The sequence below is a fragment of the Arachis ipaensis genome, chromosome B6 (assembly GCF_059453495.1).
Source record: "Arachis ipaensis isolate K30076 ecotype BB chromosome B6, ASM5945349v1, whole genome shotgun sequence".
Lineage (NCBI taxonomy): Eukaryota > Viridiplantae > Streptophyta > Magnoliopsida > Fabales > Fabaceae > Arachis > Arachis ipaensis.
In genome coordinates, this window is record NC_142441.1 from 66,638,467 (window position 1) to 66,655,978 (window position 17,512).

Here is a 17,512-nt window from a genome sequence, read left to right on the forward strand (position 1 = left end):
TTTTTACGTCGTGCTTACCCTCGTTCTTTAAACGGCGCTATCTTGCACAGTTTTGTTAAAGCGAGTCTCAATGACCTGATTTTAGGCAAGCTCCCACGGGCCCCGCAAGGATTTGCAACTCGACTTACCCTACGTCGCGAGACATGCATATGATAATTATGTGCGCATATTTTAATAGGTGCGATCATACCAGCACTAATTCACCGGATCCCATCAGAACTCCGCAGTTAAACGTGCTTGGGCGAGAGTAGTACTAGGATGGGTGACCTCTTGGGAAGTCCTCGAGTTGCACCTCTTTTTTTTTTTTTTTTTTTTTTTTTTTTTTTTTTTTTACGTCGTGCTTACCCTCGTTCTTTAAACGGCGCTATCTTGCACAGTTTTGTTAAAGCGAGTCTCAATGACCTGATTTTAGGCAAGCTCCCACGGGCCCCGCAGGGATTTGCAACTCGACTTACCCTACGTTGCGAGACATGCATATGATAATTATGTGCGCATATTTTAATAGGTGCGATCATACCAGCACTAATTCACCGGATCCCATCAGAACTCCGCAGTTAAACGTGTTTGGGCGAGAGTAGTACTAGGATGGGTGACCTCCTGGGAAGTCCTCGTGTTGCACCTCTTTTTTTTTTTTTTTTTTTACGTCGTGCTTGCCCTCGTTCTTTAAACGGCGCTATCTTGAATAGTTTAGCTAAAGCGAGTCTCAATGACCTTATTTTAGGCAAGCTCGCACGGGCCCGCAGGGATTCGCAGCTCGACTTACCCTACGTCGCAAGACATGCATATGATAATTATGTGCGCATATTATAATAGGTGCGATCATACCAGCACTAATGCAACGGATCCCATCAGAACTCCGCAGTTAAGCGTGCTTGGGCGAGAGTAGTACTAGGATGGGTGACCTCCTGGGAAGTCCTCGTGTTGCACCTCTTTTTTTTTTTTTTTTTTTTTTTTACGTCGTGCTTACCCTCGTTCTTTAAACGGCGCTATCTTGCACAGTTTAGTTAAAGCGAGTCTCAATGACCTGATTTTAGGCAAGCTCCCACGGGCCCCGCAGGGATTTGCAACTCGACTTACCCTACGTCGCGAGACATGCATATGATAATTATGTGCGCATATTTTAATAGGTGCGATCATACCAGCACTAATGCACCGGATCCCATCAGAACTCCGCAGTTAAGCGTGCTTGGGCGAGAGTAGTACTAGGATGGGTGACCTCCTGGGAAGTCCTCGTGTTGCACCACTTTTTTTTTTTTTTTTTTTTTACGTCGTGCTTACCCTCGTTCTTTAAACGGCGCTATCTTGCACAGTTTAGTTAAAGCGAGTCTCAATGACCTGATTTTAGGCAAGCTCCCACGGGCCCCGCAGGGATTTGCAACTCGACTTACCCTACGTCGCGAGACATGCATATGATAATTATGTGCGCATATTTTAATAGGTGCGATCATACCAGCACTAATGCACCGGATCCCATCAGAACGCCGCAGTTAAGCGTGCTTGGGCGAGAGTAGTACTAGGATGGGTGACCTCCTAGGAAGTCCTCGTGTTGCACCTCTTTTTTTTTTTTTTTTTTTTTTTTTTTTTTACGTCGTGCTTATCCTCGTTCTTTAAACGGCGCTATCTTGCACAGTTTAGTTAAAGCGAGTCTCAATGACCTGATTTTAGGCAAGCTCCCACGGGCCCCGCAGGGATTTGCAACTCGACTTACCCTACGTCGCGAGACATGCATATGATAATTATGTGCGCATATTTTAATAGGTGCGATCATACCAGCACTAATGCACCGGATCCCATTAGAACTCCGCAGTTAAGCGTGCTTGGGCGAGAGTAGTACTAGGATGGGTGAACTCCTGGGAAGTCCTCGTGTTGCACCTCTTTTTTTTTTTTTTTTTTTTTTTTTTTTTACGTCGTGCTTACCCTCGTTCTTTAAACGGCGCTATCTTGCACAGTTTTGTTAAAGCGAGTCTCAATGACCTGATTTTAGGCAAGCTCCCACGGGCCCCGCAGGGATTTGCAACTCGACTTACCCTACTTCGCGAGACATGCATATGATAATTATGTGCGCATATTTTAATAGGTGCGATCATACCAGCACTAATTCACCGGATCCCATCAGAACTCCGCAGTTAAGCGTGCTTGGGCGAGAGTAGTACTAGGATGGGTGACCTCCTGGGAAGTCCTCGTGTTGCACCTCTTTTTTTTTTTTTTTTACGTCGTGCTTACCCTCGTTCTTTAAACGGCGCTATCTTGCACAGTTTAGTTAAAGCGAGTCTCAATGACCTGATTTTAGGCAAGCTCGCACGGGCCCCGCAGGGATTTGCAACTCGACTTACCCTACGTCGCGAGACATGCATATGATAATTATGTGCGCATATTTTAATAGGTGCGATCATACCAGCACTAATTCACCGGATCCCATCAGAACTCCGCAGTTAAGCGTGCTTGGGCGAGAGTAGTACTAGGATGGGTGACCTCCTCGGAAGTCCTCGTGTTGCACCTCTTCTTCTTTTTTTTTTTTTTTTTTTTTTTTTTTTTTTTACGTCGTGCTTGCCCTCATTCTTTAAACGGCGCTATCTTGAATAGTTTAGCTAAAGCGAGTCTCAATTACCTGATTTTAGGCAAGCTCGCACGGTCCCCGCAGGGATTCGCAGCTCGACTTACCCTACGTCGCAAGACATGCATATGATAATTATGTGCGCATATTATAAAAGGTGCGATCATACCAGCACTAATGCACCGGATCCCATCAGAACTCCGCAGTTAAGCGTGCTTGGGCGAGAGTAGTACTAGGATGGGTGACCTCCTGGGAAGTCCTCGTGTTGCACCTCTTCTTTTTTTTTTTTTTTTTTTTTTACGTCGTGCTTACCCTCGTTCTTTAAACGGCGCTATCTTGCACAGTTTAGTTAAAGCGAGTCTCAATGACCTGATTTTAGGCAAGCTCCCACGGGCCCCGCAGGGATTTGCAACTCGACTTACCCTACGTCGCGAGACATGCATATGATAATTATGTGCGCATATTTTAATAGGTGCGATCATACCAGCACTAATTCACCGGATCCCATCAGAACTCCGCAGTTAAGCGTGCTTGGGAGAGAGTATTACTTGGATGGGTGACCTCCTGGGAAGTCCTCGTGTTGCACCTCTTTTTTTTTTTTTTTTTTACGTCGTGCTTACCCTCGTTCTTTAAACGGCGCTATCTTGAATAGTTTAGCTAAAGCGAGTCTCAATGACCTCATTTTAGGCAAGTTCGCACGGGCCCCGCAGGGATTCGCAGCTCGACTTACCCTACGTCGCGAGACATGCATATGATAATTATGTGCGCATATTTTAATAGGTGCGATCATACCAGCACTAATGCACCGGATCCCATCAGAACTCCGCAGTTAAGCGTGCTTGGGCGAGAGTAGTACTAGGATGGGTGACCTCCTGTTAATTCCTCGTGTTGCACCTCTTTTTTTTTTTTTTTTTTTTTTTACGTCGTGCTTACCCTCGTTCTTTAAACGGCGCTATCTTGAATAGTTTAGCTAAAGCGAGTCTCAATGACCTCATTTTAGGCAAGCTCGCACGGGCCCCGCAGGGATTCGCAGCTCGACTTACCCTACGTCGCAAGACATGCATATGATAATTATGTGCGCATATTATAATAGGTGCGATCATACCAGCACTAATGCACCGGATCCCATCAGAACTCCGCAGTTAAGCGTGCTTGGGCGAGAGTAGTACTAGGATGGCTGACCTCCTGGGAAGTCCTCGTGTTGCACCTCTTTTTTTTTTTTTTTTTTTTTACGTCGTGCTTACCCTCGTTCTTTAAACGGCGCTATCTTGCACAGTTTAGTTAAAGCGAGTCTCAATGACCTGATTTTAGGCAAGCTCCCACGGGCCCCGCAGGGATTTGCAACTCGACTTACCCTACGTCGCGAGACATGCATATGATAATTATGTGCGCATATTTTAATAGGTGCGATCATACCAGCACTAATGCACCGGATCCCATCAGAACTCCGCAGTTAAGCGTGCTTGGGCGAGAGTAGTACTAGGATGGGTGACCTCCTGTTAAGTCCTCGTGTTGCACCTCTTTTTTTTTTTTTTTTTTTTTTTTTTTTTTTTTTTTTTTACGTCGTGCTTACCCTCGTTCTTTAAACGGCGCTATCTTGAATAGTTTAGCTAAAGCGAGTCTCAATGACCTCATTTTAGGCAAGCTCGCACGGGCCCCGCAGGGATTCGCAGCTCGACTTACCCTACGTCGCAAGACATGCATATGATAATTATGTGCGCATATTATAATAGGTGCGATCATACCAGCACTAATGCACCGGATCCCATCAGAACTCCGCAGTTAAGCGTGCTTGGGCGAGAGTAGTACTAGGATGGGTGACCTCCTGGGAAGTCCTCGTGTTGCACCTCTTTTTTTTTTTACGTCGTGCTTACCCTCGTTCTTTAAACGGCGCTATCTTGCACAGTTTAGTTAAAGCGAGTCTCAATGACCTGATTTTAGGCAAGCTCCCACGGGCCCCGCAGGGATTTGCAACTCGACTTACCCTACGTCGCGAGACATGCATATGATAATTATGTGCGCATATTTTAATAGGTGCGATCATACCAGCACTAATTCACCGGATCCCATCAGAACTCCGCAGTTAAGCGTGCTTGGGCGAGAGTATTACTTGGATGGGTGACCTCCTGGGAAGTCCTCGTGTTGCACCTCTTTTTTTTTTTTTTTACGTCGTGCTTACCCTCGTTCCTTAAACGGCGCTATCTTGAATAGTTTAGCTAAAGCGAGTCTCAATGACCTCATTTTAGGCAAGTTCGCACGGGCCCCGCAGGGATTCGCAGCTCGACTTACCCTACGTCGCGAGACATGCATATGATAATTATGTGCGCATATTTTAATAGGTGCGATCATACCAGCACTAATGCACCGGATCCCATCAGAACTCCGCAGTTAAGCGTGCTTGGGCGAGAGTAGTACTAGGATGGGTGACCTCCTGGGAAGTCCTCGTGTTGCACCTCTTTTTTTTTTTTTTTTTTTTACGTCGTGCTTACCCTCGTTCTTTAAACGGCGCTATCTTGAATAGTTTAGCTAAAGCGAGTCTCAATGACCTCATTTTAGGCAAGCTCGCACGGGCCCCGCAGGGATTCGCAGCTCGACTTACCCTACGTCGCAAGACATGCATATGATAATTATGTGCGCATATTATAATAGGTGCGATCATACTAGCACTAATGCACCGGATCCCATCAGAACTCCGCAGTTAAGCGTGCTTGGGCGAGAGTAGTACTAGGATGGGTGACCTCCTGGGAAGTCCTCGTGTTGCACCTCTTTTTTTTTTTTTTTTTTTTTTACGTCGTGCTTACCCTCGTTCTTTAAACGGCGCTATCTTGCACAGTTTAGTTAAAGCGAGTCTCAATGACCTGATTTTAGGCAAGCTCCCACGGGCCCCGCAGGGATTTGCAACTCGACTTACCCTACGTCGCGAGACATGCATATGATAATTATGTGCGCATATTTTAATAGGTGCGATCATACCAGCACTAATTCACCGGATCCCATCAGAACTCCGCAGTTAAGCGTGCTTGGGCGAGAGTATTACTTGGATGGGTGACCTCCTGGGAAGTCCTCGTGTTGCACCTCTTTTTTTTTTTTTTTTTACGTCGTGCTTACCCTCGTTCCTTAAACGGCGCTATCTTGAATAGTTTAGCTAAAGCGAGTCTCAATGACCTCATTTTAGGCAAGTTCGCACGGGCCCCGCAGGGATTCGCAGCTCGACTTACCCTACGTCGCGAGACATGCATATGATAATTATGTGCGCATATTTTAATAGGTGCGATCATACCAGCACTAATGCACCGGATCCCATCAGAACTCCGCAGTTAAGCGTGCTTGGGCGAGAGTAGTACTAGGATGGGTGACCTCCTGGGAAGTCCTCGTGTTGCACCTCTTTTTTTTTTTTTTTTTTTTTACGTCGTGCTTACCCTCGTTCTTTAAACGGCGCTATCTTGCACAGTTTAGTTAAAGCGAGTCTCAATGACCTGATTTTAGGCAAGCTCCCACGGGCCCCGCAGGGATTTGCAACTCGACTTACCCTACGTCGCGAGACATGCATATGATAATTATGTGCGCATATTTTAATAGGTGCGATCATACCAGCACTAATGCACCGGATCCCATCAGAACTCCGCAGTTAAGCGTGCTTGGGCGAGAGTAGTACTAGGATGGGTGACCTCCTGGGAAGTCCTCGTGTTGCACCTCTTTTTTTTTTTTTTTTTTTTTTTTTTTTTTTTTTTTTTTTTTTTTTTTTTTTTTTTTACGTCGTGCTTACCCTCGTTCTTTAAACGGCGCTATCTTGAATAGTTTAGCTAAAGCGAGTCTCAATGACCTCATTTTAGGCAAGCTCGCACGGGCCCCGCAGGGATTCGCAGCTCGACTTACCCTACGTCGCAAGACATGCATATGATAATTATGTGCGCATATTATAATAGGTGCGATCATACTAGCACTAATGCACCGGATCCCATCAGAACTCCGCAGTTAAGCGTGCTTGGGCGAGAGTAGTACTAGGATGGGTGACCTCCTGGGAAGTCCTCGTGTTGCACCTCTTTTTTTTTTTTTTTTTTTTTACGTCGTGCTTACCCTCGTTCTTTAAACGGCGCTATCTTGCACAGTTTAGTTAAAGCGAGTCTCAATGACCTGATTTTAGGCAAGCTCCCACGGGCCCCGCAGGGATTTGCAACTCGACTTACCCTACGTCGCGAGACATGCATATGATAATTATGTGCGCATATTTTAATAGGTGCGATCATACCAGCACTAATTCATCGGATCCCATCAGAACTCCGCAGTTAAGCGTGCTTGGGCGAGAGTAGTACTAGGATGGGTGACCTCCTGGGAAGTCCTCGTGTTGCACCTCTTTTTTTTTTTTTTTTTTTTACGTCGTGCTTACCCTCGTTCTTTAAACGGCGCTATCTTGCACAGTTTAGTTAAAGCGAGTCTCAATGACCTGATTTTAGGCAAGCTCCCACGGGCCCCGCAGGGATTTGCAACTCGACTTAGCCTACGTCGCGAGACATGCATATGATAATTATGTGCGCATATTTTAATAGGTGCGATCATACCAGCACTAATTCATCGGATCCCATCAGAACTCCGCAGTTAAGCGTGCTTGGGCGAGAGTAGTACTAGGATGGGTGACCTCCTGGGAAGTCCTCGTGTTGCACCTCTTTTTTTTTTTTTTTTTTTTACGTCGTGCTTACCCTCGTTCTTTAAACGGCGCTATCTTGCACAGTTTAGTTAAAGCGAGTCTCAATGACCTGATTTTAGGCAAGCTCCCACGGGCCCCGCAGGGATTTGCAACTCGACTTACCCTACGTCGCGAGACATGCATATCATAATTATGTGCGCATATTTTAATAGGTGCGATCATACCAGCACTAATGCACCGGATCCCATCAGAACTCCGCAGTTAAGCGTGCTTGGGCGAGAGTAGTACTAGGATGGGTGACCTCCTGGGAAGTCCTCGTGTTGCACCTATTTTTTTTTTTTTTTTTACGTCGTGCCTACCCTCGTTCTTTAAACGGCACTATCTTGAATAGTTTAGCTAAAGCGAGTCTCAATGACCTCATTTTGGGCAAGCTCGCACGGGCCCCGCAGGTATTCGCAGCTCGACTTACCCTACGTCGCAAGACATGCATATGATAATTATGTGCGCATATTATAATAGGTGCGATCATACCAGCACTAATGCACCGGATCCCATCAGAACTCCGCAGTTAAGCGTGCTTGGGCGAGAGTAGTACTAGGATGGGTGACCTCCTGGGAAGTCCTCGTGTTGCACCTCTTTTTTTTTTTTTTTTTTTTACGTCGTGCTTACCCTCGTTCTTTAAACGGCGCTATCTTGCACAGTTTAGTTAAAGCGAGTCTCAATGACCTGATTTTAGGCAAGCTCCCACGGGCCCCGCAGGGATTTGCAACTCGACTTACCCTACGTCGCGAGACATGCATATCATAATTATGTGCGCATATTTTAATAGGTGCGATCATACCAGCACTAATGCACCGGATCCCATCAGAACTCCGCAGTTAAGCGTGCTTGGGCGAGAGTAGTACTAGGATGGGTGACCTCCTGGGAAGTCCTCGTGTTGCACCTCTTTTTTTTTTTTTTTTTTTCTTTTTTTTTTTTTTTTTTTTACGTCGTGCTTACCCTCGTTCTTTAAACGGCGCTATCTTGCACAGTTTAGTTAAAGCGAGTCTCAATGACCTGATTTTAGGCAAGCTCCCACGGGCCCCGCAGGGATTTGCAACTCGACTTACCCTACGTCGCGAGACATGCATATCATAATTATGTGCGCATATTTTAATAGGTGCGATCATACCAGCACTAATGCACCGGATCCCATCAGAACTCCGCAGTTAAGCGTGCTTGGGCGAGAGTAGTACTAGGATGGGTGACCTCCTGGGAAGTCCTCGTGTTGCACCTATTTTTTTTTTTTTTTTTTACGTCGTGCCTACCCTCGTTCTTTAAACGGCACTATCTTGAATAGTTTAGCTAAAGCGAGTCTCAATGACCTCATTTTGGGCAAGCTCGCACGGGCCCCGCAGGGATTCGCAGCTCGACTTACCCTACGTCGCAAGACATGCATATGATAATTATGTGCGCATATTATAATAGGTGCGATCATACCAGCACTAATGCACCGGATCCCATCAGAACTCCGCAGTTAAGCGTGCTTGGGCGAGAGTAGTACTAGGATGGGTGACCTCCTGGGAAGTCCTCGTGTTGCACCTCTTTTTTTTTTTTTTTTTTTTTTTTTTTTTTTTTTTTTTTTTTTTTTTTTTTTTACGTCGTGCTTACCCTCGTTCTTTAAACGGCGCTATCTTGAATAGTTTAGCTAAAGCGAGTCTCAATGACCTCATTTTAGGCAAGCTCGCACGGGCCCCGCAGGGATTCGCAGCTCGACTTACCCTACGTCGCAAGACATGCATATGATAATTATGTGCGCATATTATAATAGGTGCGATCATACTAGCACTAATGCACCGGATCCCATCAGAACTTCGCAGTTAAGCGTGCTTGGGCGAGAGTAGTACTAGGATGGGTGACCTCCTGGGAAGTCCTCGTGTTGCACCTCTTTTTTTTTTTTTTTTTTTTTTTTACGTCGTGCTTACCCTCGTTCTTTAAACGGCGCTATCTTGCACAGTTTAGTTAAAGCGAGTCTCAATGACCTGATTTTAGGCAAGCTCCCACGGGCCCCGCAGGGATTTGCAACTCGACTTACCCTACGTCGCGAGACATGCATATGATAATTATGTGCGCATATTTTAATAGGTGCGATCATACCAGCACTAATTCATTGGATCCCATCAGAACTCCGCAGTTAAGCGTGCTTGGGCGAGAGTAGTACTAGGATGGGTGACCTCCTGGGAAGTCCTCGTGTTGCACCTCTTTTTTTTTTTTTTTTTTTTACGTCGTGCTTACCCTCGTTCTTTAAACGGCGCTATCTTGCACAGTTTAGTTAAAGCGAGTCTCAATGACCTGATTTTAGGCAAGCTCCCACGGGCCCCGCAGGGATTTGCAACTCGACTTACCCTACGTCGCGAGACATGCATATGATAATTATGTGCGCATATTTTAATAGGTGCGATCATACCAGCACTAATGCACCGGATCCCATCAGAACTCCGCAGTTAAGCGTGCTTGGGCGAGAGTAGTACTAGGATGGGTGACCTCCTGGGAAGTCCTCGTGTTGCACCTATTTTTTTTTTTTTTTTTTTTTTTTTTACGTCGTGCCTACCCTCGTTCTTTAAACGGCACTATCTTGAATAGTTTAGCTAAAGCGAGTCTCAATGACCTCATTTTAGGCAAGCTCGCACGGGCCCCGCAGGGATTCGCAGCTCGACTTACCCTACGTCGCAAGACATGCATATGATAATTATGTGCGCATATTGTAATAGGTGCGATCATACCAGCACTAATGCACCGGATCCCATCAGAACTCCGCAGTTAAGCGTGCTTGGGCGAGAGTAGTACTAGGATGGGTGACCTCCTGGGAAGTCCTCGTGTTGCACCTCTTTTTTTTTTTTACGTCGTGCTTACCCTCGTTCTTTAAACGGCGCTATCTTGAATAGTTTAGCTAAAGCGAGTCTCAATGACCTCATTTTAGGCAAGCTCGCACGGGCCCCGCAGGGATTCGCAGCTCGACTTACCCTACGTCGCAAGACATGCATATGATAATTATGTGCGCATATTATAATAGGTGCGATCATACTAGCACTAATGCACCGGATCCCATCAGAACTCCGCAGTTAAGCGTGCTTGGGCGAGAGTAGTACTAGGATGGGTGACCTCCTGGGAAGTCCTCGTGTTGCACCTCTTTTTTTTTTTTTTTTTTTTTTTTACGTCGTGCTTACCCTCGTTCTTTAAACGGCGCTATCTTGCACAGTTTAGTTAAAGCGAGTCTCAATGACCTGATTTTAGGCAAGCTCCCACGGGCCCCGCAGGGATTTGCAACTCGACTTACCCTACGTCGCGAGACATGCATATGATAATTATGTGCGCATATTTTAATAGGTGCGATCATACTAGCACTAATTCATTGGATCCCATCAGAACTCCGCAGTTAAGCGTGCTTGGGCGAGAGTAGTACTAGGATGGGTGACCTCCTGGGAAGTCCTCGTGTTGCACCTCTTTTTTTTTTTTTTTTTACGTCGTGCTTACCCTCGTTCTTTAAACGGCGCTATCTTGCACAGTTTAGTTAAAGCGAGTCTCAATGACCTGATTTTAGGCAAGCTCCCACGGGCCCCGCAGGGATTTGCAACTCGACTTACCCTACGTCGCGAGACATGCATATGATAATTATGTGCGCATATTTTAATAGGTGCGATCATACCAGCACTAATGCACCGGATCCCATCAGAACTCCGCAGTTAAGCGTGCTTGGGCGAGAGTAGTACTAGGATGGGTGACCTCCTGGGAAGTCCTCGTGTTGCACCTCTTTTTTTTTTTTTTTTTTTTTTTTTACGTCGTGCTTACCCTCGTTCTTTAAACGGCGCTATCTTGAATAGTTTAGCTAAAGCGAGTCTCAATGACCTCATTTTAGGCAAGCTCGCACGGGCCCCGCAGGGATTCGCAGCTCGACTTACCCTACGTCGCAAGACATGCATATGATAATTATGTGCGCATATTATAATAGGTGCGATCATACTAGCACTAATGCACCGGATCCCATCAGAACTTCGCAGTTAAGCGTGCTTGGGCGAGAGTAGTACTAGGATGGGTGACCTCCTGGGAAGTCCTCGTGTTGCACCTCTTTTTTTTTTTTTTTTTTTTTTTACGTCGTGCTTACCCTCGTTCTTTAAACGGCGCTATCTTGCACAGTTTAGTTAAAGCGAGTCTCAATGACCTGATTTTAGGCAAGCTCCCACGGGCCCCGCAGGGATTTGCAACTCGACTTACCCTACGTCGCGAGACATGCATATGATAATTATGTGCGCATATTTTAATAGGTGCGATCATACCAGCACTAATTCATTGGATCCCATCAGAACTCCGCAGTTAAGCGTGCTTGGGCGAGAGTAGTACTAGGATGGGTGACCTCCTGGGAAGTCCTCGTGTTGCACCTCTTTTTTTTTTTTTTTTTTTTACGTCGTGCTTACCCTCGTTCTTTAAACGGCGCTATCTTGCACAGTTTAGTTAAAGCGAGTCTCAATGACCTGATTTTAGGCAAGCTCCCACGGGCCCCGCAGGGATTTGCAACTCGACTTACCCTACGTCGCGAGACATGCATATGATAATTATGTGCGCATATTTTAATAGGTGCGATCATACCAGCACTAATGCACCGGATCCCATCAGAACTCCGCAGTTAAGCGTGCTTGGGCGAGAGTAGTACTAGGATGGGTGACCTCCTGGGAAGTCCTCGTGTTGCAAATATTTTTTTTTTTTTTTTTTTTTTTTACGTCGTGCCTACCCTCGTTCTTTAAACGGCACTATCTTGAATAGTTTAGCTAAAGCGAGTCTCAATGACCTCATTTTAGGCAAGCTCGCACGGGCCCCGCAGGGATTCGCAGCTCGACTTACCCTACGTCGCAAGACATGCATATGATAATTATGTGCGCATATTATAATAGGTGCGATCATACCAGCACTAATGCACCGGATCCCATCAGAACTCCGCAGTTAAGCGTGCTTGGGCGAGAGTAGTACTAGGATGGGTGACCTCCTGGGAAGTCCTCGTGTTGCACCTCTTTTTTTTTTTTACGTCGTGCTTACCCTCGTTCTTTAAACGGCGCTATCTTGAATAGTTTAGCTAAAGCGAGTCTCAATGACCTCATTTTAGGCAAGCTCGCACGGGCCCCGCAGGGATTCGCAGCTCGACTTACCCTACGTCGCAAGACATGCATATGATAATTATGTGCGCATATTATAATAGGTGCGATCATACTAGCACTAATGCACCGGATCCCATCAGAACTCCGCAGTTAAGCGTGCTTGGGCGAGAGTAGTACTAGGATGGGTGACCTCCTGGGAAGTCCTCGTGTTGCACCTCTTTTTTTTTTTTTTTTTTTTTTTTTACGTCGTGCTTACCCTCGTTCTTTAAACGGCGCTATCTTGCACAGTTTAGTTAAAGCGAGTCTCAATGACCTGATTTTAGGCAAGCTCCCACGGGCCCCGCAGGGATTTGCAACTCGACTTACCCTACGTCGCGAGACATGCATATGATAATTATGTGCGCATATTTTAATAGGTGCGATCATACCAGCACTAATTCATTGGATCCCATCAGAACTCCGCAGTTAAGCGTGCTTGGGCGAGAGTAGTACTAGGATGGGTGACCTCCTGGGAAGTCCTCGTGTTGCACCTCTTTTTTTTTTTTTTTTTTTTACGTCGTGCTTACCCTCGTTCTTTAAACGGCGCTATCTTGCACAGTTTAGTTAAAGCGAGTCTCAATGACCTGATTTTAGGCAAGCTCCCACGGGCCCCGCAGGGATTTGCAACTCGACTTACCCTACGTCGCGAGACATGCATATGATAATTATGTGCGCATATTTTAATAGGTGCGATCATACCAGCACTAATGCACCGGATCCCATCAGAACTCCGCAGTTAAGCGTGCTTGGGCGAGAGTAGTACTAGGATGGGTGACCTCCTGGGAAGTCCTCGTGTTGCACCTATTTTTTTTTTTTTTTTTTTTTTTACGTCGTGCCTACCCTCGTTCTTTAAACGGCACTATCTTGAATAGTTTAGCTAAAGCGAGTCTCAATGACCTCATTTTAGGCAAGCTCGCACGGACCCCGCAAGGATTCGCAGCTCGACTTACCCTACGTCGCAAGACATGCATATGATAATTATGTGCGCATATTATAATAGGTGCGATCATACCAGCACTAATGCACCGGATCCCATCAGAACTCCGCAGTTAAGCGTGCTTGGGCGAGAGTAGTACTAGGATGGGTGACCTCCTGGGAAGTCCTCGTGTTGCACCTCTTTTTTTTTTTTTTTTTTTTACGTCGTGCTTACCCTCGTTCTTTAAACGGCGCTATCTTGCACAGTTTAGTTAAAGCGAGTCTCAATGACCTGATTTTAGGCAAGCTCCCACGGGCCCCGCAGGGATTTGCAACTCGACTTACCCTACGTCGCGAGACATGCATATGATAATTATGTGCGCATATTTTAATAGGTGCGATCATACCAGCACTAATTCACCGGATCCCCTCAGAACTCCGCAGTTAAGCGTGCTTGGGCGAGAGTAGTACTAGGATGGGTAACCTCCTGGGAAGTCCTCGTGTTGCACCTCTTCTTTTCTTTTTTTTTTTTATTTTTATTTTTATTTTTTTTTTACGTCGTGCTTACCCTCATTCTTTAAACGGCGCTATCTTGAATAGTTTAGCTAAAGCGAGTCTCAATGACCTCATTTTAGGCAAGTTCGCACGGGCCCCGCAGGGTTTCGCAACTCGACTTACCCTACGTCGCGAGACATGCATATGATAATTATGTGCGCATATTTTAATAGGTGCGATCATACCAGCACTAATGCACCGGATCCCATCAGAACTCCGCAGTTAAGCGTGCTTGGGCGAGAGTAGTACTAGGATGGGTGACCTCCTGGGAAATCCTCGTGTTGCACCTCTTTTTTTTTTTTTTTTTTTTTTTTTTTTTTTTTTTTTTTTTTTTTTTTTTACGTCGTGCCTACCCTCGTTCTTTAAACGGCACTATCTTGAATAGTTTAGCTAAAGCGAGTCTCAATGACCTCATTTTAGGCAAGCTCGCACGGGCCCCGCAGGGATTCGCAGCTCGACTTACCCTACGTCGCAAGACATGCATATGATAATTATGTGCGCATATTATAATAGGTGCGATCATACCAGCACTAATGCACCGGATCCCATCAGAACTCCGCAGTTAAGCGTGCTTGGGCGAGAGTAGTACTAGGATGGGTGACCTCCTGGGAAGTCCTCGTGTTGCACGTCTTTTTTTTTTTTTTTTTTTTTTTTTTTTTTTTTTTTTTTTTTACGTCGTGCTTACCCTCGTTCTTTAAACGGCGCTATCTTGAATAGTTTAGCTAAAGCGAGTCTCAATGACCTCATTTTAGGCAAGTTCGCACGGGCCCCGCAAGGTTTCGCAGATCGACTTACCCTACGTCGCGAGACATGCATATGATAATTATGTGCGCATATTTTAATAGGTGCGATCATACCAGCACTAATGCACCGGATCCCATCAGAACTCCGCAGTTAAGCTTGCTTAGGCGAGAGTAGTACTAGGATGGGTGACCTCCTGTGAAGTCCTCGTGTTGCACCTCTTTTTTTTTTTTTTTTTTTTTTTTTTTTACGTCGTGCCTTCCCTCGTTCTTTAAACGGCACTATCTTGAATAGTTTAGCTAAAGCGAGTCTCAATGACCTCATTTTAGGCAAGCTCGCACGGGCCCCGCAGGGATTCGCACTCGACTTACCCTACGTCGCAAGACATGCATATGATAATTATGTGCGCATATTTTAATAGGTGCGATCATACCAGCACTAATGCACCGGATCCCATCAGAACTCCGCAGTTAAGTGTGCTTGGGCGAGAGTAGTACTAGGATGGGTGACCTCCTGGGAAGTCCTCGTGTTGCACATCTTTTTTTTTTTTTTTTTTTTTTTTTTTTTTTACGTCGTGCCTACCCTCGTTCTTTAAACGGCACTATCTTGAATAGTTTAGCTAAAGCGAGTCTCAATGACCTCATTTTAGGCAAGCTCGCACGGGCCCCGCAGGGATTCGCAGCTCGACTTACCCTACGTCGCAAGACATGCATATGATAATTATGTGCGCATATTATAATAGGTGCGATCATACCAGCACTAATGCACCGGATCCCATCAGAACTCCACAGTTAAGCGTGCTTGGACGAGAGTAGTACTAGGATGGGTGACCTCCTTGGAAGACCTCGTGTTGCACCTCTTTTTTTTTTTTTTTTTTTTTTTTTTTTTTTTTACGTCGTGCTTACCCTCGTTCTTTAAACGGCGCTATCTTGCACAGTTTTGTTAAAGCGAGTCTCAATGACCTGATTTTAGGCAAGCTCCCACGGGCCCCGCAGGGATTTGCAACTCGACTTACCCTACGTCGCGAGACATGCATATGATAATTATGTGCGCATATTTTAATAGGTGCGATCATACCAGCACTAATTCACCGGATCCCCTCAGAACTCCGCAGTTAAGCTTGCTTGGGCGAGAGTAGTACTAGGATGGGTAACCTCCTTGGAAGTCCTCGTGTTGCACCTCTTCTTTTTTTTTTTTTTTTTTTTTTTTTTTTTTTACGTCGTGCTTACCCTCGTTCTTTAAACGGCGCTATCTTGCACAGTTTAGTTAAAGCGAGTCTCAATGACCTGATTTTAGGCAAGCTCCCACGGGCCCCGCAGGGATTTGCAACTCGACTTACCCTACGTCGCGAGACATGCAAATGATAATTATGTGCGCATATTTTAATAGGTGCGATCATACCAGCACTAATTCACCGGATCCCATCAGAACTCCGCAGTTAAGCGTGCTTGGGCGAGAGTAGTACTAGGATGGGTGACCTCCTGGGAAGTCCACGTGTTGCACCTCTTTTTTTTTTTTTTTTTTTTTTTTTTTTTTTTTTTTTTTTACGTCGTGCTTACCCTCGTTCTTTAAACGGCGCTATCTTGAATAGTTTAGCTAAAGCGAGTCTCAATGACCTCATTTTAGGCAAGCTCGCACGGGCCCCGCAAGGATTCGCAGCTCGACTTACCCTACGTCGCAAGACATGCATATGATAATTATGTGCGCATATTATAATAGGTGCGATCATACCAGCACTAATGCACCGGATCCCATCAGAACTCCGCATTTAAGCGTGCTTGGGCGAGAGTAGTACTAGGATGGGTGACCTCCTGGGAAGTCCTCGTGTTGCACCTCTTTTTTTTTTTTTTTTACGTCGTGCTTACCCTCGTTCTTTAAACGGCGCTATCTTGCACAGTTTTGTTAAAGCGAGTCTCAATGACCTGATTTTAGGCAAGCTCCCACGGGCCCCGCAGGGATTTGCAACTCGACTTACCCTACGTCGCGAGACATGCATATGATAATTATGTGCGCATATTTTAATAGGTGCGATCATACCAGCACTAATTCACCGGATCCCCTCAGAACTCCGCAGTTAAGCGTGCTTGGGCGAGAGTAGTACTAGGATGGGTAACCTCCTGGGAAGTCCTCGTGTTGCACCTCTTCTTTTTTTTTTTTTTTTTTTTTTTTTTTTTTTTTTTTTTTTTTTTTTTTTTTTTTTTACGTCGTGCTTACCCTCGTTCTTTAAACGGCGCTATCTTGCACAGTTTAGTTAAAGCGAGTCTCAATGACCTGATTTTAGGCAAGCTCCCACGGGCCCCGCAGGGATTTGCAACTCGACTTACCCTACGTCGCGAGACATGCATATGATAATTATGTGCGCATATTTTAATAGGTGCGATCATACCAGCACTAATGCACCGGATCCCATCAGAACTCCGCAGTTAAGCGTGCTTGGGCGAGAGTAGTACTAGGATGGGTGACCTCCTGGGAAGTCCTCGTGTTACACCTCTTTTTTTTTTTTTTTTTTTTTTTTTTTTTTTTTTTTTTACGTCGTGCTTACCCTTGTTCTTTAAACGGCGCTATCTTGCACAGTTTTGTTAAAGCGAGTCTCAATGACCTGATTTTAGGCAAGCTCCCACGGGCCCCGCAGGGATTTGCAACTCGACTTACCCTACGTCGCGAGACATGCATATGATAATTATGTGCGCATATTTTAATAGGTGCGATCATACCAGCACTAATTCACCGGATCCCATCAGAACTCCGCAGTTAAGCGTGCTTGGGCGAGAGTAGTACTAGGATGGGTGACCTCCTGGGAAGTCCTCGTGTTGCACCTCTTTTTTTTTTTTTTTTTACGTCGTGCTTGCCCTCGTTCTTTAAACGGCGCTATGTTGAATAGTTTAGCTAAAGCGAGTCTCAATGAACTTATTTTAGGCAAGCTCGCACGGGCCCGTA

At 45.7% G+C, this 17,512-nt stretch overlaps 54 non-coding genes and 1 pseudogene across 54 annotated transcripts; all 55 read left to right on the plus strand.

Moving 5' to 3' along the window:
- The first annotated feature begins 176 nt into the window (after nucleotides 1–176).
- LOC148559741 (5S ribosomal RNA) lies at nucleotides 177–295 on the plus strand. The gene has a single exon (XR_015890602.1). It is a non-coding gene; the product is annotated as a 5S ribosomal RNA (ribosomal RNA).
- Nucleotides 296–503: 208 nt separating this feature from the next.
- Nucleotides 504–622, plus strand: LOC148559742 (5S ribosomal RNA). Its single transcript, XR_015890345.1, has one exon. It is a non-coding gene; the product is annotated as a 5S ribosomal RNA (ribosomal RNA).
- A 189-nt stretch (nucleotides 623–811) lies between these two features.
- LOC148559743 (5S ribosomal RNA) lies at nucleotides 812–930 on the plus strand. Its single transcript, XR_015889915.1, has one exon. It is a non-coding gene; the product is annotated as a 5S ribosomal RNA (ribosomal RNA).
- Nucleotides 931–1,125: 195 nt separating this feature from the next.
- LOC148559744 (5S ribosomal RNA) lies at nucleotides 1,126–1,244 on the plus strand. The gene has a single exon (XR_015889490.1). It is a non-coding gene; the product is annotated as a 5S ribosomal RNA (ribosomal RNA).
- Nucleotides 1,245–1,436: 192 nt separating this feature from the next.
- On the plus strand, nucleotides 1,437–1,555 carry LOC148559745 (5S ribosomal RNA). The gene has a single exon (XR_015891017.1). It is a non-coding gene; the product is annotated as a 5S ribosomal RNA (ribosomal RNA).
- A 201-nt stretch (nucleotides 1,556–1,756) lies between these two features.
- LOC148559746 (5S ribosomal RNA) lies at nucleotides 1,757–1,875 on the plus strand. Its single transcript, XR_015890766.1, has one exon. It is a non-coding gene; the product is annotated as a 5S ribosomal RNA (ribosomal RNA).
- A 200-nt stretch (nucleotides 1,876–2,075) lies between these two features.
- LOC148559747 (5S ribosomal RNA) lies at nucleotides 2,076–2,194 on the plus strand. Its single transcript, XR_015889125.1, has one exon. It is a non-coding gene; the product is annotated as a 5S ribosomal RNA (ribosomal RNA).
- Nucleotides 2,195–2,381: 187 nt separating this feature from the next.
- Nucleotides 2,382–2,500, plus strand: LOC148559748 (5S ribosomal RNA). The gene has a single exon (XR_015890500.1). It is a non-coding gene; the product is annotated as a 5S ribosomal RNA (ribosomal RNA).
- A 209-nt stretch (nucleotides 2,501–2,709) lies between these two features.
- LOC148559749 (5S ribosomal RNA) lies at nucleotides 2,710–2,828 on the plus strand. The gene has a single exon (XR_015888233.1). It is a non-coding gene; the product is annotated as a 5S ribosomal RNA (ribosomal RNA).
- A 196-nt stretch (nucleotides 2,829–3,024) lies between these two features.
- LOC148559750 (5S ribosomal RNA) lies at nucleotides 3,025–3,143 on the plus strand. Its single transcript, XR_015891767.1, has one exon. It is a non-coding gene; the product is annotated as a 5S ribosomal RNA (ribosomal RNA).
- Nucleotides 3,144–3,332: 189 nt separating this feature from the next.
- LOC148559751 (5S ribosomal RNA) lies at nucleotides 3,333–3,451 on the plus strand. The gene has a single exon (XR_015890748.1). It is a non-coding gene; the product is annotated as a 5S ribosomal RNA (ribosomal RNA).
- Nucleotides 3,452–3,645: 194 nt separating this feature from the next.
- LOC148559752 (5S ribosomal RNA) lies at nucleotides 3,646–3,764 on the plus strand. The gene has a single exon (XR_015889745.1). It is a non-coding gene; the product is annotated as a 5S ribosomal RNA (ribosomal RNA).
- Nucleotides 3,765–3,956: 192 nt separating this feature from the next.
- LOC148559753 (5S ribosomal RNA) lies at nucleotides 3,957–4,075 on the plus strand. The gene has a single exon (XR_015890754.1). It is a non-coding gene; the product is annotated as a 5S ribosomal RNA (ribosomal RNA).
- Nucleotides 4,076–4,285: 210 nt separating this feature from the next.
- On the plus strand, nucleotides 4,286–4,404 carry LOC148559754 (5S ribosomal RNA). Its single transcript, XR_015888244.1, has one exon. It is a non-coding gene; the product is annotated as a 5S ribosomal RNA (ribosomal RNA).
- Nucleotides 4,405–4,586: 182 nt separating this feature from the next.
- On the plus strand, nucleotides 4,587–4,705 carry LOC148559755 (5S ribosomal RNA). Its single transcript, XR_015890772.1, has one exon. It is a non-coding gene; the product is annotated as a 5S ribosomal RNA (ribosomal RNA).
- Nucleotides 4,706–4,891: 186 nt separating this feature from the next.
- On the plus strand, nucleotides 4,892–5,010 carry LOC148559756 (5S ribosomal RNA). The gene has a single exon (XR_015888255.1). It is a non-coding gene; the product is annotated as a 5S ribosomal RNA (ribosomal RNA).
- A 191-nt stretch (nucleotides 5,011–5,201) lies between these two features.
- Nucleotides 5,202–5,320, plus strand: LOC148559757 (5S ribosomal RNA). The gene has a single exon (XR_015889360.1). It is a non-coding gene; the product is annotated as a 5S ribosomal RNA (ribosomal RNA).
- Nucleotides 5,321–5,513: 193 nt separating this feature from the next.
- LOC148559758 (5S ribosomal RNA) lies at nucleotides 5,514–5,632 on the plus strand. The gene has a single exon (XR_015890773.1). It is a non-coding gene; the product is annotated as a 5S ribosomal RNA (ribosomal RNA).
- Nucleotides 5,633–5,820: 188 nt separating this feature from the next.
- Nucleotides 5,821–5,939, plus strand: LOC148559759 (5S ribosomal RNA). Its single transcript, XR_015888266.1, has one exon. It is a non-coding gene; the product is annotated as a 5S ribosomal RNA (ribosomal RNA).
- Nucleotides 5,940–6,131: 192 nt separating this feature from the next.
- Nucleotides 6,132–6,250, plus strand: LOC148559760 (5S ribosomal RNA). The gene has a single exon (XR_015888277.1). It is a non-coding gene; the product is annotated as a 5S ribosomal RNA (ribosomal RNA).
- Nucleotides 6,251–6,478: 228 nt separating this feature from the next.
- Nucleotides 6,479–6,597, plus strand: LOC148559761 (5S ribosomal RNA). The gene has a single exon (XR_015889361.1). It is a non-coding gene; the product is annotated as a 5S ribosomal RNA (ribosomal RNA).
- Nucleotides 6,598–6,789: 192 nt separating this feature from the next.
- On the plus strand, nucleotides 6,790–6,908 carry LOC148559762 (5S ribosomal RNA). The gene has a single exon (XR_015890348.1). It is a non-coding gene; the product is annotated as a 5S ribosomal RNA (ribosomal RNA).
- A 191-nt stretch (nucleotides 6,909–7,099) lies between these two features.
- On the plus strand, nucleotides 7,100–7,218 carry LOC148559763 (5S ribosomal RNA). Its single transcript, XR_015890349.1, has one exon. It is a non-coding gene; the product is annotated as a 5S ribosomal RNA (ribosomal RNA).
- Nucleotides 7,219–7,409: 191 nt separating this feature from the next.
- Nucleotides 7,410–7,528, plus strand: LOC148559764 (5S ribosomal RNA). The gene has a single exon (XR_015888754.1). It is a non-coding gene; the product is annotated as a 5S ribosomal RNA (ribosomal RNA).
- A 188-nt stretch (nucleotides 7,529–7,716) lies between these two features.
- On the plus strand, nucleotides 7,717–7,835 carry LOC148559765 (5S ribosomal RNA). Its single transcript, XR_015888288.1, has one exon. It is a non-coding gene; the product is annotated as a 5S ribosomal RNA (ribosomal RNA).
- Nucleotides 7,836–8,026: 191 nt separating this feature from the next.
- On the plus strand, nucleotides 8,027–8,145 carry LOC148559766 (5S ribosomal RNA). Its single transcript, XR_015888299.1, has one exon. It is a non-coding gene; the product is annotated as a 5S ribosomal RNA (ribosomal RNA).
- Nucleotides 8,146–8,356: 211 nt separating this feature from the next.
- LOC148559767 (5S ribosomal RNA) lies at nucleotides 8,357–8,475 on the plus strand. Its single transcript, XR_015888755.1, has one exon. It is a non-coding gene; the product is annotated as a 5S ribosomal RNA (ribosomal RNA).
- Nucleotides 8,476–8,664: 189 nt separating this feature from the next.
- Nucleotides 8,665–8,783, plus strand: LOC148559768 (5S ribosomal RNA). Its single transcript, XR_015888310.1, has one exon. It is a non-coding gene; the product is annotated as a 5S ribosomal RNA (ribosomal RNA).
- Nucleotides 8,784–9,007: 224 nt separating this feature from the next.
- LOC148559769 (5S ribosomal RNA) lies at nucleotides 9,008–9,126 on the plus strand. Its single transcript, XR_015890506.1, has one exon. It is a non-coding gene; the product is annotated as a 5S ribosomal RNA (ribosomal RNA).
- A 195-nt stretch (nucleotides 9,127–9,321) lies between these two features.
- On the plus strand, nucleotides 9,322–9,440 carry LOC148559770 (5S ribosomal RNA). The gene has a single exon (XR_015890990.1). It is a non-coding gene; the product is annotated as a 5S ribosomal RNA (ribosomal RNA).
- A 191-nt stretch (nucleotides 9,441–9,631) lies between these two features.
- LOC148559771 (5S ribosomal RNA) lies at nucleotides 9,632–9,750 on the plus strand. Its single transcript, XR_015888756.1, has one exon. It is a non-coding gene; the product is annotated as a 5S ribosomal RNA (ribosomal RNA).
- Nucleotides 9,751–9,947: 197 nt separating this feature from the next.
- Nucleotides 9,948–10,066, plus strand: LOC148559772 (5S ribosomal RNA). Its single transcript, XR_015888321.1, has one exon. It is a non-coding gene; the product is annotated as a 5S ribosomal RNA (ribosomal RNA).
- A 183-nt stretch (nucleotides 10,067–10,249) lies between these two features.
- Nucleotides 10,250–10,368, plus strand: LOC148559773 (5S ribosomal RNA). The gene has a single exon (XR_015889362.1). It is a non-coding gene; the product is annotated as a 5S ribosomal RNA (ribosomal RNA).
- Nucleotides 10,369–10,563: 195 nt separating this feature from the next.
- On the plus strand, nucleotides 10,564–10,682 carry LOC148559774 (5S ribosomal RNA). Its single transcript, XR_015891505.1, has one exon. It is a non-coding gene; the product is annotated as a 5S ribosomal RNA (ribosomal RNA).
- Nucleotides 10,683–10,870: 188 nt separating this feature from the next.
- On the plus strand, nucleotides 10,871–10,989 carry LOC148559775 (5S ribosomal RNA). The gene has a single exon (XR_015888332.1). It is a non-coding gene; the product is annotated as a 5S ribosomal RNA (ribosomal RNA).
- A 196-nt stretch (nucleotides 10,990–11,185) lies between these two features.
- Nucleotides 11,186–11,304, plus strand: LOC148559776 (5S ribosomal RNA). Its single transcript, XR_015890508.1, has one exon. It is a non-coding gene; the product is annotated as a 5S ribosomal RNA (ribosomal RNA).
- Nucleotides 11,305–11,498: 194 nt separating this feature from the next.
- On the plus strand, nucleotides 11,499–11,617 carry LOC148559777 (5S ribosomal RNA). Its single transcript, XR_015890991.1, has one exon. It is a non-coding gene; the product is annotated as a 5S ribosomal RNA (ribosomal RNA).
- Nucleotides 11,618–11,808: 191 nt separating this feature from the next.
- On the plus strand, nucleotides 11,809–11,927 carry LOC148559778 (5S ribosomal RNA). Its single transcript, XR_015890758.1, has one exon. It is a non-coding gene; the product is annotated as a 5S ribosomal RNA (ribosomal RNA).
- Nucleotides 11,928–12,122: 195 nt separating this feature from the next.
- Nucleotides 12,123–12,241, plus strand: LOC148559779 (5S ribosomal RNA). Its single transcript, XR_015888343.1, has one exon. It is a non-coding gene; the product is annotated as a 5S ribosomal RNA (ribosomal RNA).
- Nucleotides 12,242–12,424: 183 nt separating this feature from the next.
- On the plus strand, nucleotides 12,425–12,543 carry LOC148559780 (5S ribosomal RNA). The gene has a single exon (XR_015889364.1). It is a non-coding gene; the product is annotated as a 5S ribosomal RNA (ribosomal RNA).
- A 196-nt stretch (nucleotides 12,544–12,739) lies between these two features.
- On the plus strand, nucleotides 12,740–12,858 carry LOC148559781 (5S ribosomal RNA). The gene has a single exon (XR_015890992.1). It is a non-coding gene; the product is annotated as a 5S ribosomal RNA (ribosomal RNA).
- Nucleotides 12,859–13,049: 191 nt separating this feature from the next.
- On the plus strand, nucleotides 13,050–13,168 carry LOC148559782 (5S ribosomal RNA). The gene has a single exon (XR_015888757.1). It is a non-coding gene; the product is annotated as a 5S ribosomal RNA (ribosomal RNA).
- A 194-nt stretch (nucleotides 13,169–13,362) lies between these two features.
- On the plus strand, nucleotides 13,363–13,481 carry LOC148559783 (5S ribosomal RNA). The gene has a single exon (XR_015888354.1). It is a non-coding gene; the product is annotated as a 5S ribosomal RNA (ribosomal RNA).
- A 191-nt stretch (nucleotides 13,482–13,672) lies between these two features.
- On the plus strand, nucleotides 13,673–13,791 carry LOC148559784 (5S ribosomal RNA). Its single transcript, XR_015890669.1, has one exon. It is a non-coding gene; the product is annotated as a 5S ribosomal RNA (ribosomal RNA).
- A 214-nt stretch (nucleotides 13,792–14,005) lies between these two features.
- On the plus strand, nucleotides 14,006–14,124 carry LOC148559785 (5S ribosomal RNA). Its single transcript, XR_015889707.1, has one exon. It is a non-coding gene; the product is annotated as a 5S ribosomal RNA (ribosomal RNA).
- Nucleotides 14,125–14,345: 221 nt separating this feature from the next.
- On the plus strand, nucleotides 14,346–14,464 carry LOC148559786 (5S ribosomal RNA). The gene has a single exon (XR_015889678.1). It is a non-coding gene; the product is annotated as a 5S ribosomal RNA (ribosomal RNA).
- A 213-nt stretch (nucleotides 14,465–14,677) lies between these two features.
- On the plus strand, nucleotides 14,678–14,796 carry LOC148559787 (5S ribosomal RNA). Its single transcript, XR_015891416.1, has one exon. It is a non-coding gene; the product is annotated as a 5S ribosomal RNA (ribosomal RNA).
- Nucleotides 14,797–14,994: 198 nt separating this feature from the next.
- On the plus strand, nucleotides 14,995–15,113 carry LOC148559788 (5S ribosomal RNA). The gene has a single exon (XR_015889999.1). It is a non-coding gene; the product is annotated as a 5S ribosomal RNA (ribosomal RNA).
- Nucleotides 15,114–15,315: 202 nt separating this feature from the next.
- Nucleotides 15,316–15,434, plus strand: LOC148559789 (5S ribosomal RNA). Its single transcript, XR_015891162.1, has one exon. It is a non-coding gene; the product is annotated as a 5S ribosomal RNA (ribosomal RNA).
- Nucleotides 15,435–15,638: 204 nt separating this feature from the next.
- On the plus strand, nucleotides 15,639–15,757 carry LOC148559790 (5S ribosomal RNA; annotated as a pseudogene).
- A 205-nt stretch (nucleotides 15,758–15,962) lies between these two features.
- LOC148559791 (5S ribosomal RNA) lies at nucleotides 15,963–16,081 on the plus strand. The gene has a single exon (XR_015888772.1). It is a non-coding gene; the product is annotated as a 5S ribosomal RNA (ribosomal RNA).
- Nucleotides 16,082–16,292: 211 nt separating this feature from the next.
- Nucleotides 16,293–16,411, plus strand: LOC148559792 (5S ribosomal RNA). The gene has a single exon (XR_015890149.1). It is a non-coding gene; the product is annotated as a 5S ribosomal RNA (ribosomal RNA).
- A 187-nt stretch (nucleotides 16,412–16,598) lies between these two features.
- Nucleotides 16,599–16,717, plus strand: LOC148559793 (5S ribosomal RNA). The gene has a single exon (XR_015890670.1). It is a non-coding gene; the product is annotated as a 5S ribosomal RNA (ribosomal RNA).
- Nucleotides 16,718–16,947: 230 nt separating this feature from the next.
- Nucleotides 16,948–17,066, plus strand: LOC148559794 (5S ribosomal RNA). Its single transcript, XR_015890025.1, has one exon. It is a non-coding gene; the product is annotated as a 5S ribosomal RNA (ribosomal RNA).
- A 209-nt stretch (nucleotides 17,067–17,275) lies between these two features.
- LOC148559795 (5S ribosomal RNA) lies at nucleotides 17,276–17,394 on the plus strand. The gene has a single exon (XR_015889126.1). It is a non-coding gene; the product is annotated as a 5S ribosomal RNA (ribosomal RNA).
- The last annotated feature ends 118 nt before the right edge of the window (nucleotides 17,395–17,512 follow it).